The 19641-nt window shown below is 33.6% G+C and overlaps 1 long non-coding RNA gene across 2 annotated transcripts in view; it reads right to left on the minus strand.

Annotated features, from left to right (window-relative positions):
• Window positions 1–19641, minus strand: part of LOC110352705 (uncharacterized) — an 84311-nt gene that overhangs the window by 31289 nt on the left and 33381 nt on the right. The window contains exon 1 of one of the 2 annotated variants that reach the window (XR_005268708.2): window positions 14809–14952. The exons of the other annotated variant lie outside the window; for it this stretch is intronic. This is a non-coding gene — a long non-coding RNA (uncharacterized lncRNA). Of the gene's footprint in view, window positions 1–14808; window positions 14953–19641 lie in introns of those variants that run through there. 2 annotated transcript variants of the gene reach the window in all.

Here is a 19641-nt window from a genome sequence, read left to right on the forward strand (position 1 = left end):
TAAATGATGATGCTTAAAAGATGTATTTTCCACAGAAGAAATAAAATTTCATTAATTATGCCAAGTTTCACCTATTCCTTTGTGAGACGTGTAATAACAAAAAGGAAATATTATCCTATAAATGACCGGGTATGCCTTAATTTAATGTTGGATTTAAGTATATGCTAAAAAATCATTTGTTGTAACAAGAATTATTGAAACAACAGAAGTCAAGAGAATGACTAGCAAAACTTTTATCTAGCTCAGAGAATTATGAGCATTTCCTGTTAAAATTATTAGTAGAAAAATAACATCTGTAGATCACGTTAGATCTCGTGTAGATCACTGCTGAAAAAAATAATCAGGTAAAGTTTAAAATCTGACAATTAAAATATAATAATTTAAACTTAATTGTACAGTTTGGATTGTTAACTGAATTTAATTGATGTTTCTTCTTTGTCTACATTCTACCCTTGTTCAACCACAAACCTGACTATAAAGATTTTCAGGTATGAGTTCTTTTAATTAAGTTGTTTTTACCTACTTGAAGTTCTAGAGGGCTTTTTTTTTTTTTTTTTTTTTAAGTAAGAATGTTAATGTCTGAATATAAATGAGGAAAATAAAGTGAATTCCAACCTTGCACTATTATAAAGACTGGTTTTATATTTGAACAATTATAGGTATTTTTCTAAGATACTTCTTTTGTCACTTCCAACTATTTCAGATTAATAGCAGCTGGTTCCAGATGTCTTTGTTGGCATAAACAAATATCTGAAATCATCATGAGTTGTTGCTTATGAATTCCAACTAATGCTAGAAAAGTTCTTCCTCTTGTAGAAAGTGTCCAGCTGCTAAAAAATACTGTGAAATGAATTCAGCCATCATCCAGCTTTATTAAAACATTTGTATGGCTTAATAAATACAGGATGGCTTCAAATGCACGCATCCAATGATGCCACTACACCCCCAGCAAACCCTTCTGATCTCATTCATGGGGCTTGATGGATTCCTAAAAGAACAGAGTTTCCGCCAATGTTTTAATAACGGCCAGAAAGAAAATCATACAATCAAAATTCAAATAGATTAAATCACTTAACCTTCATAAATTATTTTGAGCACAACTTGAACACTTCTGTAAACATAAAAATAATATTACTTGACTCAAATCAATTCTCTTCCAAAAATTCTTAAGTAAGTTACATATACTGCATATATTACAATTAGTAAAAACAAAACAAAACAAAAAAATTATCTACGAAAGGGAAGTGACTTGACTATATGAAAAGTCTCTTTCATATGCACTGCAAATAAAATAATAATATACACAGCTACTACAAATGAAAAAAATAAAAAAATAAAAAAATTTGATACCACTAACTGATTTCCAAGACAATCTGCAAATGAAACAAGATGAATAAATGAAACTAGGATTTTCATGGAAGCATTCTATACAGGGGTACCAATGTCATATATTATAACTTAAATTATATATATATATATATAATTTTATATATATATACATATATATATATACACACACACACACATATATATATATATATACACACACACATATATATATATATATGAGGAAAGGAAGGAGAAGCCAAATCTCCAGTGCTAAGGAGCATGGAGCACCGTGAATAAAAACCTATTTTAAAATAACAGAACAAAATAGACAAGATCAAAAAGTTAAGCAGGTCTCTATAAAAGTGCTAGAGTTATACAAGAAAAATTAGAAGGGAACTAAAATTACTTTTTTCAGAGAGACTTTACAGAAAGAAAACATGGGAATATGGTAAATAAAGCTTTGAAGTATATAGGGAAGAAAAATACGGAACTCAAGAACTGATCCTCTGTACTAAAGTTTTGAGTTCATGGCCCCTTGGAAAGCTATGCTGAAGGTAAGATTTTAGAAACCATAAATGGTTCTGGTACTAAACAGCTAACTGAGAAACCCAGAAGTAGTAACCAATTCTTTACTTTGTACTGAGCAACGTGCTGGTTCAAAATGTTACAATGGAGACTGCTCTAACATTTTTCAAAGACCCAAATGTAAAACTTGCTAAAGACAGCTATAGAAAGGTCATCTAATTCTGACAGTTACACAAAGAGTAAGAATAAGCAGTTTTCACAGGGTGTTTGACTACATGCTAAACATTTTCTGTAATTTTATTCTATAGACTTCCATCTTACGCATGATCACACCTGAAGTCTATATCTGTATCTTTAACCCCAAATCAAAGCCCTTTCATTTTCAAATGCTATGTCTTCAGTATCACACAATGCACAACTTAATCAAGTTGACAGATTAAGGTAGGCTCAAGGTAGACACAAACATGGCTTTAAAGTTCTACAAATCTGAATCAACCCAGAACTCTAGAAAAACCCACACTCACGTCAATTAAGATGAGGCAAAATAGCAAAAATATCCATTTGAAGCATACTGCTTTTTCTAGTGTTCACTAAAAGCTTTCTAATACCATGTAATTCTAGAAATTTAATTGCTGCAATTATTGAAAAGCATCCCCTTCTACAGAGACAGAAAGGGATTTCCCAAGGCTTAGAACGTTAACATATTTTCACAATTATTCATGCTTTCACACAATCCTTGAGTCTCTCTTTTCTGGAACCATGCCAACATCATTAGGAGTGGTTTCCTCTTCTAAAGTTAGCACTGTATGACTTTTGGAATACACATTGTACAGTTACAATGTTCACAGTTCTTCCTCAGTTCCTCTACCTGGTTTCAGAAGTTAGATGTGGGCAGAAAAAAACATGCTTCAAGTTATTCAGGGAAAACTTACTTCTTTTTTCATTCTTTCTACCTGCTAGATCAATTCACTTTAGTAACCAAAGCTAATTAATTGCTACTTAATTATTTCTCGTCTGATTACTTTTCAGTGTCTCACATTTAATTTATCAGACACTAAATAAGTAGAGTAGGGCTCTTTACCTGGAATAGAGGTGAGTATGGAGGAATAGTCTGTAACATCATGATGAATTCAATGGCAAGAGCTAAGGAGCATTAAATGAAAGTAGCAGACAGTAGGCGCAACAGGGAACGGAGTCTTAAACTGTAAAACTCCTTGCTACAGGATACTGTAAATGTTGGAAGACAAAGCCTTTGACAGATATTGAAGAACCATATTTTGTTCATAAAGCCCTTGAGCCACCAGTTGTTGGAAGTGAGGAAAGTAACATAAGAAAGCATCTTTACGTGTTTGCCCTGGTTTTATGGTCTTCTATAGCTGTTTTCTCTTGGACACTTTAAAATAGGCTTCAGACAAGACAAGGTGACTGGTCTGACTACTGTGGCCATTTTTAAGGTCTAATAAAAGCTTCCAAGCAGGAGATGGAAGAAATAAATTACAGGACATAGATCAATGCCCCTGCTTGCTTAGATACGATTCAATCATGCATACAAATTATAAAAGAAAAAAAATCTAATAAACATTAAAATGCTGACATTTTTTCTATTGGACATATGTCCAATAATGTCACTAATAAAATAAATTCAGAAATTGAGATTCTTTTGGCTTATCAACAAAGTTGGTGAAAAAGATTAGAGGCCATAGTTCTTTAAGTCATCATTCTCAATACTTCAGTAGACAAAATTTAGGATTTGTGGATTAAACAGATCCAAATACAGTTTCCCATAAAACTGTCCCTTAGCAGCATATTATTAACTTAAAACATGTTGTTTAACTTGCAAGGACTCCACTCTTGGCCCTCCTCACTGCTTCTTAAATCCCCAGCTCGTTTCCTGAAGAAAAAGGCTGATCAATCAAGCATGAGAAAAAGATAAGAAATCTAGGTTGTGACTAAGAAAGTGCATAACTCCAAGACAGCTCTTTAACTTTATATGATTATATGACTACTCACTGGCCACCTTTTATGGTGGATGTACTTTAGTTGGGAGTAGTAATTTTGTCACTGCTTGTCTACACACACCTTATAGCCACAAAGAGAAGGTATTAAACTACCAAATAGATAATTTCAGACAATAGGTATAATTCCTGTCAATAGAAAACATTAGCCTAGACTAATCCAAATTTGAAATGGAAGCCAGACGTGTTCAAAGAGGGAATGGTTTAATATTAACATTTGTTTTCAGTGCTTACACAATCCCTCCAGTCCCAGTAGCTTAAGAAACTCCCTATGCAAGCTAATTTTTTATTATGATTATTTTTATACAATCAACTGTTTCTCTTTTCTCCTTCCATACCCTCTTCATTTTTTTCCTTTTCCACTGGTGCCTCTAGAAGACCACTTCCCCATTCTTGACACCAAAATAGATAAGAAATGCATCTTAATACTAACTATAAGTTTAGCTGGATTTAGACGGCAACAGTAAAACTGTTAAAATAAGTAGAACTGTTACAGAACAATCTATTTTGTGAATATTTAGAGGAGACCTGTTCTACCTTTTTTTTTTTTTTCCTGCTTCAACACTATACAATTGCAATATGGGGTACTGACAGGTTGCAGGACAAGGCTGGTAGCAGCAAGATGATAATGTAAACAAGCTGCTCAAACCATTATTAATCATGAAGTCATCTTACTACACAATTCTATGACTGCTTACCAATTAAAGGATTACATTAACTGTACAGTCACACATAGCCATTGTATGTTAAAAGGGAACTTGTAAGTATCTGATAATACTCTAAACTAAGAAATGGGGAAATTCAGCAGAACATCAAAACAACATTTAGTGCAATAATATTCTACTTTCTTGAAACATTAATTCTGATTAACTGAGATGTCCACATGCAGATAAATGAAACTGAAACAAGGATATCCTCTCTTGTGTTCCATGACTGATGGTACAGTAGGGGTTCTGTCAGGTCCTGCAGACTGAGTAAAATAAGTACAATTGTGGAAAAAAATAAAAATAAAAATCTTTATTCCATCTAACACCCAGCTGTGAACAAAATAAACCAATGAAAGAAATATTCCAGGTAACAGCAGAAGATGCACCATGTGTTATTCAAAAACTCTCCTTAGAGCAGGATGAAAGGTAAGCTTTCGAGATGGCAGTTAATAGAGCTCAATGTGGTATTTAGTTCCTTGAAAAGGAAGCCCATGATGAAATTCTAATCCTATCATCAGTTGCTGCACAGGATGTACTCTTACACATAACTGACAGGCCATGAAAACAATGACAGACAGTAACAGCTATCAGTCTCCCTGATATACAACTTCCCTGAAATACAACCAAAGTGTTCAAGTCCTTCAGTCATGTTCTATTATCAGTACATCATGATGTAAACATTTTTAACTGTAACAGCAACCTTGCATTTTGGGGGGGTGGGGTGTGGGTGGGGAACCAACATTTGGAGGGTATTGTGAAAGATGCACTTTTCTATAGATCTGAAAGGTGACCAAAGTTATAGGACAAAAGAAGCTAGTAAATACAAAGATAACATCTTCCCATGAAACAGATAGAGTACAGAAAGCTGCACAAGCAAATTTGAACAGTTGCCTTATCCTTTTGCTCTTTCTCAGGCATCTGCTTTTGGTCACTGCTGAAGATAGGACTCTGGATTAGACAGACATTTGGTATGACTCAGTCTAAGTCCACCCCACGCAAACAAATTTGCTTCTTTATCACAGTTCTTTTCAAGTGCCAAACAGTGGTATAAAGGCTAGTCTGATTTTTCTTCTCCCTCAGAAATGGATGAGTAATTCTTCAAATAAAGAAGGTATAGTAGCATTTTTCTAAGTAAAAGTGTTGCTATAAATACAAATTCATTAATAAAACAGTATTTTTATTTCCAAATTTATCCTTACTTTGATCATGCTGATGTTCCATCTCCTATTGCCAATGTGACTGCTTTCCTGTTTCCTAATCAGCTCTACAACTCATGCTTTTTTATAAACGAGTGACTCAACAGCACATCACTTTTACACATACTGTCAAGTTCCAAAAATTATTGCCAAAGTGGTTTCAACAGCAGGCTCCTGAAAGTTTCTGGTAAGTCAGCTGATTTTGTAACTACAATAAGGAGAAGACATGATGTAGGTCATTCCTTGCATTTAATGAGTGGGGTATCCTCTTTTGTAGCACTCAAAGTCAAAGGAATTTTAAGGAACCGAAGCATTTATCAGAGAATCTCGTTTCTACTATGCATCATAACTCATCCTCTTACGTGTATATAAACACATACATAGCATACATAATCTCAATACACACAATGAGATTACAAAATACATTTTCTTGTAAAAATATTTGATTTCACTTTTACCTACTAAATGCTAAAAAGAAAACAACTCCCTAAAATTGGCTACTTGAGAAAAACATTGAGCTTTCCAGCTGACACTGAGGATTAAAAAGTAAACAAAAAGACTTTATAAATTGAACTATCAACTTAAGAAGCATTTAATACAGGAATGTGCATTTCTCTAAGTTAGTACTTGGAAGCATGTCCTAGTGTTAACTGCTGCAATTATCATTGCCTAATGTTCAGCCATACCATCCAACAGTTGTATTTTGCTTTTATATTTAATCCTATAGCCAACCACATATGCAACCTAGTCAGGAGCACAGATTCTGCACTTGCATATATACCTTAGAATTCCATTTATTGTGAAAATTTTTACATTCAAACCTAATGTAAGGAGAAAATACTTCTGAAAATTAAGAATCACACAGAAGTTCTGGAGTGCTATAAATTGTTGGATACAGTATGAAAGGAAGGAAAGTGGGCATTGCAGACTCAAAAAGTCATAGCAGGTGAAGACTAAAGCTACTAAATTCGTATCTTCTAAAGCAGCTATATTTTAATGAATGAAGCCTGACGCTTTATTAAATTAGTAAGTCTAAAAATATTGATTTATCCTCTAGAGTTCAAATCTCAAATACATGAAAGCAATATAAGTTTGTTACTATGAGAGGAACAAGATTTCTAATCAAAGCAAATTGTTTTGGCATTCCAGTAAAACACTGATATTTAGAAAAACTCCTGGAGGTAATATAATGACATTAATTTGATGCAGTAATGATTTTAAGGTCAAGTTGTGCTCTTCAACAAAGTCAGGAAAAAGAGTTGTACTACATCTGCCTACTTGCATTCCAGTTAATTGGCACTGATCCTGTGCTACTCCTCTCATACAATAGCAGTAATGGTACATTTCTAAGAATTGCTAAGAAACATTTCTGACATCACCCTCTTCAGTAAAGATTTTTATTTTAAAAAGGCTGTACAGAATACTAATTTGGTTTCTTCTCCAAACAAATATAAAAACAAAAATGAGATATTGTTTTTTGGTTCATTGGGTTTTAAGCTTAGCGCTTTTATTTTATAGAGTAAAGAGGAAAAACTTTTTTCATGGAACAGAAAACATACTACCGAAGACGGAATAAAAAAAGAAAACATGAGAAACCTACTTATCAGGCTATAATGATTTAACTGAGATGGAAACATCAATGATGGCCTTGTCTGAAAATGAGCTCTGGATTGACTTTCACACTATTTCCGTAGAATAGTTGAGAAATGGGAAGTTCATTACTGTGCCTACACAAGTGTTCTTTTGCTTCCTTTGAAGAAAAAAAAGAGAGGGTAAGAAAAGAACACAGTCACTTGGCAATGACTGGAGGTGTCACCAGAAAGTGTTGCTACACACCTGATCATCTTTAAATCTAAAGATATATATTTTTAGTATTACTTACATATTTATTTATTTATTTATTTGGGGGGGGGGGGGGGGCAGAGGGAGGATTTTTGTTCTTGCTTTCTAAGCATTCTACAAAATCATGCTGATACACTTACATATCATAGTTTTACTTAGAAGCCCTCCCTGAATGGGACAAAAATAGGCAGTGGGTTTTGGTGGTGGTGGTGATTTTTTTGTTTGTTTCATTAACTGCCTTCCAAATGTCTTATTCCTATAATGTAAAAGAAAAAAACATTTTGTTATTTAAGGTTTTGTCACCATATGTGCTATATGACCTACTATAAGGCAAGTAGCTGGTATAACATAATAGCAGTAGGACATTTGAGAGTGCTCAAGTATCTCATGACAGGAGATCTTTATTAACTTAAATGGATATCCTATTTTCCCTTTTTTGCCCTTTTAGCTGTTAGCTAGAATGTAACTGTTAGCATTGGAATAACTGATACATTGTTTTATATAACTTATTTTATTTTAGGAAATACTTTATTTTCTTAAATTTTATTAATAGAGGTTTATTTTAAAATAAACTAGTCTCAGCACATCCAAATTCTAGAAATGGCCACAACACAATATAGATCTGAGTTTCATAGATCGTGTCTTCATTTTTTTTATTAAAAAGAAAAAAAAAGTATGTATTCTTCGCAAAAGGTGGCATAATTTCTGATTTAAAGAATAAGCTTGCAAAAAAACAAACAGTAACAACAGTAAAAGCAGCAGGAAACAGCTCCGCAGTAATGAAAGCAGTAACAATAGTCAAGAAACCTTAGAATAAGCGTTGGTGAGCAGAAGCAAGCCTATTCTTCCCTCCATCCATACTCACCCCGCAGGTGGCCCACAGCAATGATGTAACTGCCACCCAAGGAAAGGCCGAATTCTGCTCGTTGAAGGCCACCTGGTGGTTGAACTTACGCTGAAGGATAACAAGTGCATTCCAGTTCAAAATCACCTGAGTAAAGACAACGTGCTTACACGGAAACAAATTGACCTCTGCACATGAAGGTGTATAACTACGCAAGCCTTGACACAAAATACAGCATTAAGGTCATTAACGAAAGGAGGAAACTACTTAAAAAATAAAAATAAAAAAAATCTGCTTATTTCCACAGGCACAAGTTTTGTGTCACAGCACAAGTTACTTACGGAATTTCATATCCAAGATGTACATTCACTTATTAACAAGTTCAGTGTGTAAAAACAGTCTTTATGGCAACCCTAATCCAGTAGAAATTAGAACAAAATTACAAACATTATTAGAAGTTTCACACTGGATGAGGTAGGGAAGGGAATTAGTAACACCCAAGTCAGAAGTCACTTGTCCATTCAGAGTCTCTACAGCCTCACTGATTCTAAACATATTTGGGGTTTCAGTAATACAAAAACTGTCTAAGTGATGCCTCGGGAATAATTAGTATGAATTCTGGATTTAAACTCCATTCTTTTATGTTTGGTTTAAACTGACTGAATTTCTCTTCTTTTTTTCTTTAAAAGTTGCTCATTCCAAAGAGAAATGAAGTGCAAATCAGGCTATCTTACATGCTGAAGTATGACCACCCTCTAAAGTTGGTAATTCAGACATCTTAGAAACTGTAGACAAGATGTTAATGACTGCAATTAGAAAGAGGTAAAACTAAAACCTTATTTAGGCAATGACAAAGGCTGACAGTTCTTGAAGCTGTCTTTGCATCACTAATATCCTTTTAATATAATCTTTGTAATTTTAAAGACTCTTGCAAAGAAGCAAGTCTTGAAGTCCATACGGCCCTGAAACTCTTCAATACATATGCGCTTTTTTTTTTTCTTACATGTAGTTATAATAGCAGAAAAGGAAACTTTCTCCAGAAAGCAAAATAAGACAAGGTAAGTCTGCATAGTTGTACCTCAACTGACAAAAGATATTCTTAGTGAAAGGAATTTGTTCTCCTCCAAAAGAAGAGTATTTATTTGGGATGTTTGATCTGGAAGGACAGAAAACAAAATGTTCTAATATTTACTTACTTACCCATGTTCTTTGTGTACTTCCCTCACCAGTTATTGTGAAAGTCTTCTCCATCATACCTGTCAGCTTGTGACAGGAATAATTGGTTTTCATGACAGTCTGAGAGACATTGATGGCAGTTTAATTTATGGTGATAGCAAATTCAGTGTCCATTCATTTCACAGGTAATTTATTATGATAATTAAACATAAATTCTCCAATATAGTTACACTATTTTTGATACTGAAAGGCTGAAGGTGCCCCTTCACCCAAAGTACATAATTATTTATTTATAGTACATCAGTTAAAGTACAGCATTGAAATTAGGTTCCTCTTATAATACCCACTGTACAAGAAAGTACAAAAATGAAAATTTAAGAAATAACAAATTGAAACCTAGGTAACCTTACCATTTTGGACCCTTACAAGCCCCATTCATTCCAACAAAATACACTGTCACGACACAGATGGTTGGTTAGAATCACAAAAATAAAATAAAATAAAATAAAAAAATAAAATAAAAATAAAATCTATGGAATCAGGCTTACAATAAACTGCTTCATTTTTTAAATTTAGTGATTTAGAGTTTGCTATTAAAGTTTAATACACAATTACAAACAAGAGTTCCAAGAACATTCATCATAACCCAACACCACAATTTCCAGAAAATGTAAAACAAAATTTGTAATATTCAAAATGGCAAAATTAAATTTCATCTTATATCACGTATATTCTCTGAAGATACACTACAATCTTGTTGAAAGAACTCAGCCCCCAAAAGCGCAGATGAGCAGCCTCTGAAAATATTATACATGCTTACATAGATACATGTAAGACTAGACTAGATTAAAGGTAACTAGACTGCTACCTTTCTCTGAAGAATCCTACATACAGCTCCATATGGCCATCAGCACAGTGTCAGATTTGCATTTTTTTAATCAAACAATGCTACAATAATAGTGATAACAATAGTAATGAAAACGTTCAAGGAAAACTTCTGTTCACTTCATGTGCTTGATAACCTTTACATAGAAAGAATATTAACTTTGAAAAATCAGGAAATTCATATTAGAACACAAGAAAAAAAGTGCAACATCAAACCTGAAATCATCGTTAAGCCATCAGAATAAAATTCTGATGCCCAACTTCATAAGTGTTAGGAGAACCATAAGAAATTGTATTTAATATTTGGGAAAAGTCAAAACAATGTGCAGTTAACACAGTTCCACATTGCTGTTTCATGGCCAAATGACTTATAGTTCCCTTGCAATAAGCCCTGAGGTAATTTTGAACTTTAGTTAACACCTAGGAAAATAAGGATATAATTAGGCAAATACTGTCCAGTACACACAGATTTGTATACACATACTTTACTGCCAAATTACAAGATTTCCAAAAACATTTCAAGAAACAGTTGGGATGATTATCATCATCCTTCTTATTGGTATTTCAAAGACTCACGTCCATTACAACTGCACTGGGGAAGGTTCTAAGACAGACCAATGGCGTGAGAGATCCACAGATAACTATTAATACTGACATTCAAGAAATATGTTATGTGATAGGATTCAAAACTTGTACATATATTGCACTCTTCTGCATATGAGGAACTTTTATTAAGCAAAATAATGCATCATGTCTTAAAATTTTAGTGACTATTTCTTTAAGCTCATGAACATTTTCTTTGTTAAAATGCAAAAGCATTTTATGAAATGTTTTTCACCTTAAACACATCAACAAAACAAATTTGTGTGCTTCACCAAAATAGCTTGCTCATTCCCTATGTTCTGGAATAAAATATTACAAAGGGAAAAAGGAGGAATGTTACGTCAAAAAAAATAAATAAATAAAAAGATAGACTATGAAGTAACAAAGCTTTGTAACCAAATAAATGAAATATTAAGGGAAAATTATCCGAGGAAAAAATGGGGAGAAGGAAGACAGGGATAAGGAGGAAAGAGACAGACTGAATGACTACAAAAACAGGTGCACTCTGACAGAAAGGTTAAACAAACAAGTCTTTCCAGCCATCATCACCTAATTCAGTGTGTGCATGCATACTGCAAAATACATTGTGGTTTCAGCCATACCGCTGGGTTGTTGCCTTATCCAGATGGCAGCTGTACCTCAGCCACACACACAAACATACATGCAACTGTTAAACTTGTAGAATAAGTATGGAAACTTAAGGTTTGAGCATCTAAGCAACTAGAATAAAAAAAGCAGATGTTTATGATTCCACTTATACTTTCATAAAAAACATGTTGGCCTTCTGGAAAAGATTAAAAGAAAGCCAAGAAAACTCTATTACAGAGAGAAAAACAATAGTTATGTTCGTAACCAATGTTAAATATACATTATGATGGTTTAGTAACGTCACAGACTTTTTTAAAAACATTAAATGGTTTGTATTAAATGAACATTTACACAGAACATGAATTCATATAAAAGAGAGAAATCACCCAGCTTCTCTAACTTCACACTATGTGAAATTCTCCCAAGAGCATACTTTTAATTACATTGAACTGAATAATTTGCATTCACATTTTGTGACTTGCATTGATTTTGAGCTGGGAATTCTAAGATATGGATTACTTGCACTCTGTAAACATTCTAAGTGTTTCAAGTATTAGCATGAAACCTCAGAACTCATATTATTTAAGTAGATTAAATTATCTGATCAGCTGTGGGAACTTCCACAAAATACTTAGAACATTTGGCTATTTTTAGAGCAATAAAACATTTCAGTGTTGATTTAGGAAGTGCTCATGCATTTAAGTGTCTGCTTACACTAAAAATAATACTCAAACCAGGCAATCTTAAGCACCTAATTGAGATTTCTTTTCATTGGAAAATGAATATGCTGAATGTTTATGCATATACTTCAGTAATTTTCTGAATTAATATCTCAAGTAGAAACACTTACACCAAAACAGTTGGATGCCTAAAACATTCATATAGACTGGCATCCGCCCCTTTACATTACAGCTCTATCTGACCATCTGGATTTCTAATAGCAGGATACATTAAAAAAAAAAAAAAAAAAAAAAAGTTTTGCTTTAAAGGTTCATTTTATCTCCCAGGTCTAATTACAAATTTATTGTACTTTCCGATAAAAATAGCCATTGCAGAAGAACAGAAAAATAACTATCACACAGAAATAGTCCTACTGTACTTTTAGAAGAAACAGAAGATATAATTATGAAAATACATATTTCAGCATTAGAGAGAAAGGATGTTAAGCATCCTTAACTGGAAACTTTGGTTTAAGCTTACTGTACTTTCAAAGCAAATACTGAAGCTCAGACCATTATCAGTTTCTCTACAAACCCTGCTTTCACGAATCTCTTATTTCTATTCTTGGGTATTTCGCCCCTAGTTTTCCAATATTCTTCTTTCTGTTCTCCCCTTCCTTATTGAAGGGAATTAGACAGTTTGTCTCAAATCACAATCATCTGTTTCTGTGTAATTGTCTTTTGCTCTGAACCTCAAAGTCAGAGGAAGAAAGCAAGAGAGCAAAAATTCTAGAAGACTGAAATAAACATCTTCATATGTTAATGAATATGAATTAACAGACTACTCATACTTATTTCTTCACTGACTAAAATAAAGGATTTTCTTCTTTTAAGCACTTGCTTACCTATCTGAATTTTCAATAAATCTGGAACCTTACCTATTGTTGAACTTCTAAAAAATACCTTCTGAAATCCATGGCAATTAAAGTTCAAAAAGGAACCACTTAATTATTAGGGTAGACTTTTCTTCAGCCTAATTAAGAGGTGCATCAGCAGCAGCAATGAAACTACTCCTTCCAAAATGTTAAGCAGTTTCTTTTTGTTGTTTTTAATTAAAACAAGCTGTATGAATAATGAAACTAAGATGGCCCACCTGATTTTTTTTTCAGTATATATAGCAGTATATAAAAGATTGCCTACAGTTGACTTATGTAATGCAAAACCAAGACATCTTTCTTGAGTAGAAACAACATAATCTGAGCACTTCAGAGATCAGCATCATAACAGCATATGGGGCAGCACATGTCTGTAGGTTTTTATCCTATAATCATGCCTTCCACATAACTTTTTAATAATGGGGTAAAACAATGGATAGATAAATGATCTGAAATAGTGGTTTGTACTATGTGCTTAGCATGCAACATCACTGGCAAGAGCAAAAGAGTCATAAAAGATGTAGTTTCATATCCATCTGGAATTTACTGAGATAGCTCACCCCAAAAAAAAACTTTTCATAAAAGAGCTAATATTTTTTATTTACTATTCCACAGTAACTACTTAAATTTATTATAAATTATCTTGAAAGCTTAGAAAAACTAGTTGTAAAGTTTCTTATTAGTGAGTTTGAGAGTAAATGCTTATTACATAAGGACTATGTAACATAACCTTGTCATTTTTAAATATCACTCTATGCCTCATTAATTTTCCAGCCAAGGCTCACATGTCATCTTTTAAAAAAAAAAAAAGTTATCAAAAATATAAAACAGAACTCAATTTTATGAATATATGGTTTGTGGGGTAATTTTCAGATTAAAGTAGACAAAGATGTAACAAGTACTTGCTACAGCAAGATTAAAAGAACATAATATAAGTAAAATTCAACATCAAACAGACACAATCTTATACATGAGGTAGCTGGTAAAACAGCAGCCCTGATCAACTTTCTGTATATTGAAGTTAATGGAGCACTTAAGCATTATTACATTTTGAGTAAGAATCACTGTTTTCTCTGGGAAAATATATTCTGTTTACCCAAATTATTCATTGAGTGTTGTAGACAGAACTTTAGCAGGTAGGTTTTGTTTGGAGTAATTCATTTTATAATCCAAATTTATGACGTAACCATGACTCAAGACAAATAATTTCCACTCAGAGTAAAACACAAAAACAGTCTTCAAAAAACTTAACTACTTTGGAAAAAATCCAGTTCAAAATAGTAGCTGTATTTGTGCTTAGAGTTTAGCACAAAAGGTGTGAACATCAAAAGAATGCTAAGCACAACCCTTAAAAGATTTTTCTAGAAGTACAACAAACTGCTCTGAAGAAAATTGAGATTATACATAATCAAATGTAAAAAAAAAAAAAAAATACAGATTTTGAAATGCCAGTTACTTCAGTACTGCCTTAGGAGAGGCAATAGAAGTTTTGGTAGTTTATTACCTCTTCAAAAATTCATAGCATTCTCTGCACTGATATAAATCATGCAGAAGCCTGATTTATCAGGTGCACCTTCCAAAATATCATGCGTATGCAGAGAACTAGGTATCTGCACTGCTATGACCATTTACCCTCTGCTCAGAGCCATGAAACTGTTGACTCACAGGTGTTTTACATTACACTCAAAATGCAAAACATGCATATGTAAGGAGTTGAAAGATTAACGAGAAGTAGAATTTGTTGTTTCAGTATTTTTAAAAACAAACAAACAAACAACAACAACCTGTAAAACTAACCATACCAACACCAATTCTATTTCAACAAAACCTTGAAGTAGCATATCTCCATTATTCATAGAGTACCTACTATCTTTCCAAAGGAGAGCTCCTATGGATTTACCTAACTTCTTGTTAGGAGTTTCACTCACAACTCTCCCTGAAAAGAGGAAAAGAGAACCCTCATCACTAACATTCATTATGGACAGGGTGCAATAATTTATTTTTTTTTTTTTGACACCGAGCATCAGACTCTGGAATAACATTTTTCCCTCTAAGCAGAGCACAAGCAAACCTTTCCTTATCATAAAAATCAAGTTAGACTAAAATCTATGAAGTTTCATTCTGTAGACAGATATATAATTGTTAAAATGATTTTAACAGTGGTGGTGCTGTCAGTCTTCACTGAAATCAGAGCCACTGCATGCCAGGCATCTTACAAAGGCATAGTGAAAAATTTAGCAATATAAGTGGGAAGCAGGGAAACAAAAGTCAGAGCTAGAAGGAACTGATGGATGTGACACAAGTTCTGCCAGGATGAGCTACATTAAAACTTCAGATTGCTTGTCAAAAAATGAAGGAAACAATATTGATGTTAATATTATTGTATGAAGTTACTGTCCTGTAACAGAATTGTTATGGAAGTCATCACATTTCAGCTGTTGGGGGCTCAAACACAAGCTGTGTCTATGCAGAGGAGAGAAAAGGCAATATTCAGAACAACTTTGGGCACCTGAATTGAACAGGCAGGTTCTCCAAGCCACAGCTACAGCTGTTAGAGACAAGTCAGACAAGCGAGACTGCTCTGAATCACTTGTTAGAGGACCTTACAATTTATCTTCACTGACTTCAGGGGAAAACTGGAGAGACTTCCTAGCTTAGTTTTAGCTAATTACATCAGGTGCCAAACTTGACTCATGTGAATACCTCCAAGGCTGCTTGCATTGGTTGGCTCAGAGAAGCAAGACAGCCTTCTGCACTACAAATAAAGACCTCTAATTAAATCCACAGATAATAAAATAGACTAAAACAGAAAACTGGCCAGTAAGATCCATATCTTTCCTTTAAGGAAAGATTACACATAGGAAAGAACATGACTCATTACTCTTTAGAGCTAAGGTTCCAGATTCACCCGATAAGAATTGTTTTCCCCTCCCTATAGAGGGACATCACTGTAAAGGTATCACACTAAAAAGCTATCATACTGAACAAACAAATCTGCTCTTAGGATCAAGCGTAGGGCATTAAGAGTGAAAGGATGCTACCTGTCCTTTGAAACATTCACCTATGAAGCATTTCCTTAAAACCTTGTCACCATGAAATACTTTGACTTTCAAGAAAGTAGGAAGGGAAGAGAGAGAAAAAAAAAAAATCATATTTCCAGTCTTTGCATGGGATGGAGCTTCTATAAGCCAGGCTGTATTTTCAGTGGCATTATGACAGAATATTTTTTTATTTCTGTAAATGTTTTGGCAAAAATAGAAACGATCCTCTGGCTAAATGATGTATACCGCAGACAGAAAACTGTGGCTCGGGACAAGTACAGCGCATGTTTAACCATGGAACACAGCTTGTGTTTATTTAAAGAGTGTATTGGAATGCCAGTGATTCTTTTCAGCTGTCCTATTGCTTTTTCCCCCCTCAACTTTTGTTTAATTTTTTCCATGGACATAATAAGGCAATGCTCAAATTTGGAAAAACCAGCAAACATGCAGTACTGTGAGGCAGATGGCAAGATATTCCAAAGAGATTCCATTAACAGCGTCTTGGACATCATGTGATGTAAGACAAAAGTGAACACTTGTAGCAGCCAACTGGAATTAATTGTTCTACAGTGACAACAGAGGTTGCAACCTACAGCTTGCAGGAACAGAAAGCTGAGAGTGAAATCAGAGGCCACCCACATATACAGAGGTGATATAAATCAAGTGTCCCAAGTTTGGTCACTGGTTCCAAATTAACAAAGCATCTGTCCTTAATTCACATACCCTGAAGGTTAAGAATAAAGCACAATATATAATGTCAAAACTGAGCTGGACTGGTTAAGAGAAGATTGCCAAACTGCGCAGCTCAATGCAGTGTGCAGTAAGTGCCTATTATGCAACCTAAAAGCACATTTGGTTTCACCCAAATATGTGTTCAGTTTTGACAGAAAAAAGTTCTTTCATATTAAAGCTGTTCATAGAAATGTCATCTAAGATCTCCCACCAGACTTGCAATACATCACACAAACATTTCTTTTCCTGGAAGATTTTGTTTTCACTTTGGAAAAATTCCTCTAGCATATGCTATAAGTATGCCACTGGCTACTTATTTTCTTCATCATTATTTTATGCCATTGGTTACTTATTTTCTTCATCACTATTTTCAATGTTTTAAAGCTGATCTTAAGTTTTCCACTATGCTGATATTTATAATAATATATGCGTAATTCACATGAAATCTAATAAGTAAATATTTGAGAAAATAAGGTAGGCACTTTTAGCTGGATGATGTGATTTACCTTATGGAATGAGAATACAAAAGGCTATGTTTTTATAATTTTTTTGTACTGCTAGATCCAGAATTGAATTGTATTTGCTCTTTGCTTCACAACTTCAGGTGGCTCAAATAAAAACACCAAAACAGAACAGCAGGTTTTTATACTCTCAAATCAAAACCATCAATTACTAAAAATCTTACTACAAATTCTTATCGCAAGCTTTTTGGACCAACGCTGTTTTGTGTCTGTCCCCTATTCCCGTGGCTCAGACAGATAAATGCTAGTCTTAATATTGATTATTTTTTTCAGTTTAATTCACTGTTTAGTCTATTTTACTGATACAATCTATGTATTCCACACTCATCGCAATTCAATCTGAATCACTGCTTTGACCTCCTTGCTTTGGCTATCATTTACCTACATGCCTGTGATGGCCAACCTGTTAACATATCACATTTCCCTCATATATTACAATTTGCACTGAATAATTACAGTAAAAGAAAACCGTAAGTCTAAGATTTCAGGGAGCAGTTGTTCAAAAGAGATGAGTGGATCACTCCTCAGTGACACCCCTTTTGGTTGTCTATTTTGTCATAGTATAAAAGAATATAAGTGCAAGCAGCTGTCATTTGGTTAACATAAAGAAATAAGTCTCAGTTAATTAGTGGCTTCTTTTAACACCAGCTTAAAACAAACGTGAATTATGAAAACAACTTTTAAACCATCAACACTTAAGGACTCTGTAGCATTATAGTATATGTAATGGGGTCTGTTCACAGCTACCTCATGCTGACTACAAGCTAGAATTCCCATATTTTATCTCCATTTCTTGTATTGGACTAACCTATTTTTTCTTTAGACTATTCATTTGTAAAATGGTTTTACTAATCTATAGCCCAAAAGACATTGAACATTGGAAGCTAAGTCTTTTACCATAGAAAAGCAAAGAATCAACAATGAATTCTTGCACGTTACGGAATACATCAACATAAAGTAGCATTTCATATGTCACTAAACACAAAGCACCATGGTGATTTCAGGTAATAGGGTAGTGGATTTGCATCTAACCTCTTGCTAAATACACGTGAGTTTGGCTATTCTACGGTTTCACTTTTTTAAAATAAAGATTAGTGTTTGAAGTCTTTGATTTCAGCTCCTCATTTAATGAACTCTTTTAAATTAAACTAAACATAAATACACTTCCAGCCATTCATGCTATCAGGAGAATTAAGTACTAAAACATGGGTAGATATTTTGCTAAACAGATTTTATTTTTCTCCTTTTCCATTTCCTGATAAGCTGTCACAATGACCACATAGTACTGGATGTTTCCTTGCAAAGGACTCCTAAACCTTTTCCTAGTATAGAATTTAGTATTAACAGTCATGAAAAATATGTAAACTTGCCATAAGTTACATAAAACAGATCACAACAGCAGTCAAAAATCAGACTGCTAGGCAAGACTATTAGATGCAAAATGGCCTATATGGTACTTACATTCAGAAAAAAAGACTGAAATACATGCAGATTCTGATGTTCTTAGACTAACATTACCTGGAAAAATTGTGATGCCTATAAAATTCTAGTAAGACACTAAAGAAATGAATGCTGGTTTAATATAAATATTTGTCCCACTGTTAGAAGTATTTGCATTAGTTTAGTAACTGTATAAAGTTAGACAAATTACTCTTTTTGTCTTATAGACAAAAGAATGAGTTTTATTCAAGGTAACAAGCTAATATTTTCACTGTTTCATAAGCTTTTAAATACACTATTACAAAAAGAGCCTCTGTAATGTCCGGCATAACCTCTGTGCTTAGTAAGTCCTAAAAAATTCAACTTTTTAGGACCTAAATCTAAAGTTCTTCCCATAAAACTTTTGTTTGTGAAGTCATGCATGAGTTTAGAAATAAATACCAGGTAATGTCTAAACAGAGCTTTAGGAAACATGCGCACATACCAAGAAAGAATATAATAGTCCCTAAAATTCATCCCCGTTTACATCAAACAACTTTGACAAAAATACAAATGTGTTATTCAAGCTACAAGCATCCCCAACACAACTATAAAAGCAATTAG

Source organism: Anas platyrhynchos, chromosome 11, assembly GCF_047663525.1.
Source record: "Anas platyrhynchos isolate ZD024472 breed Pekin duck chromosome 11, IASCAAS_PekinDuck_T2T, whole genome shotgun sequence".
NCBI classification, from domain to species: Eukaryota; Metazoa; Chordata; class Aves; order Anseriformes; family Anatidae; genus Anas; species Anas platyrhynchos.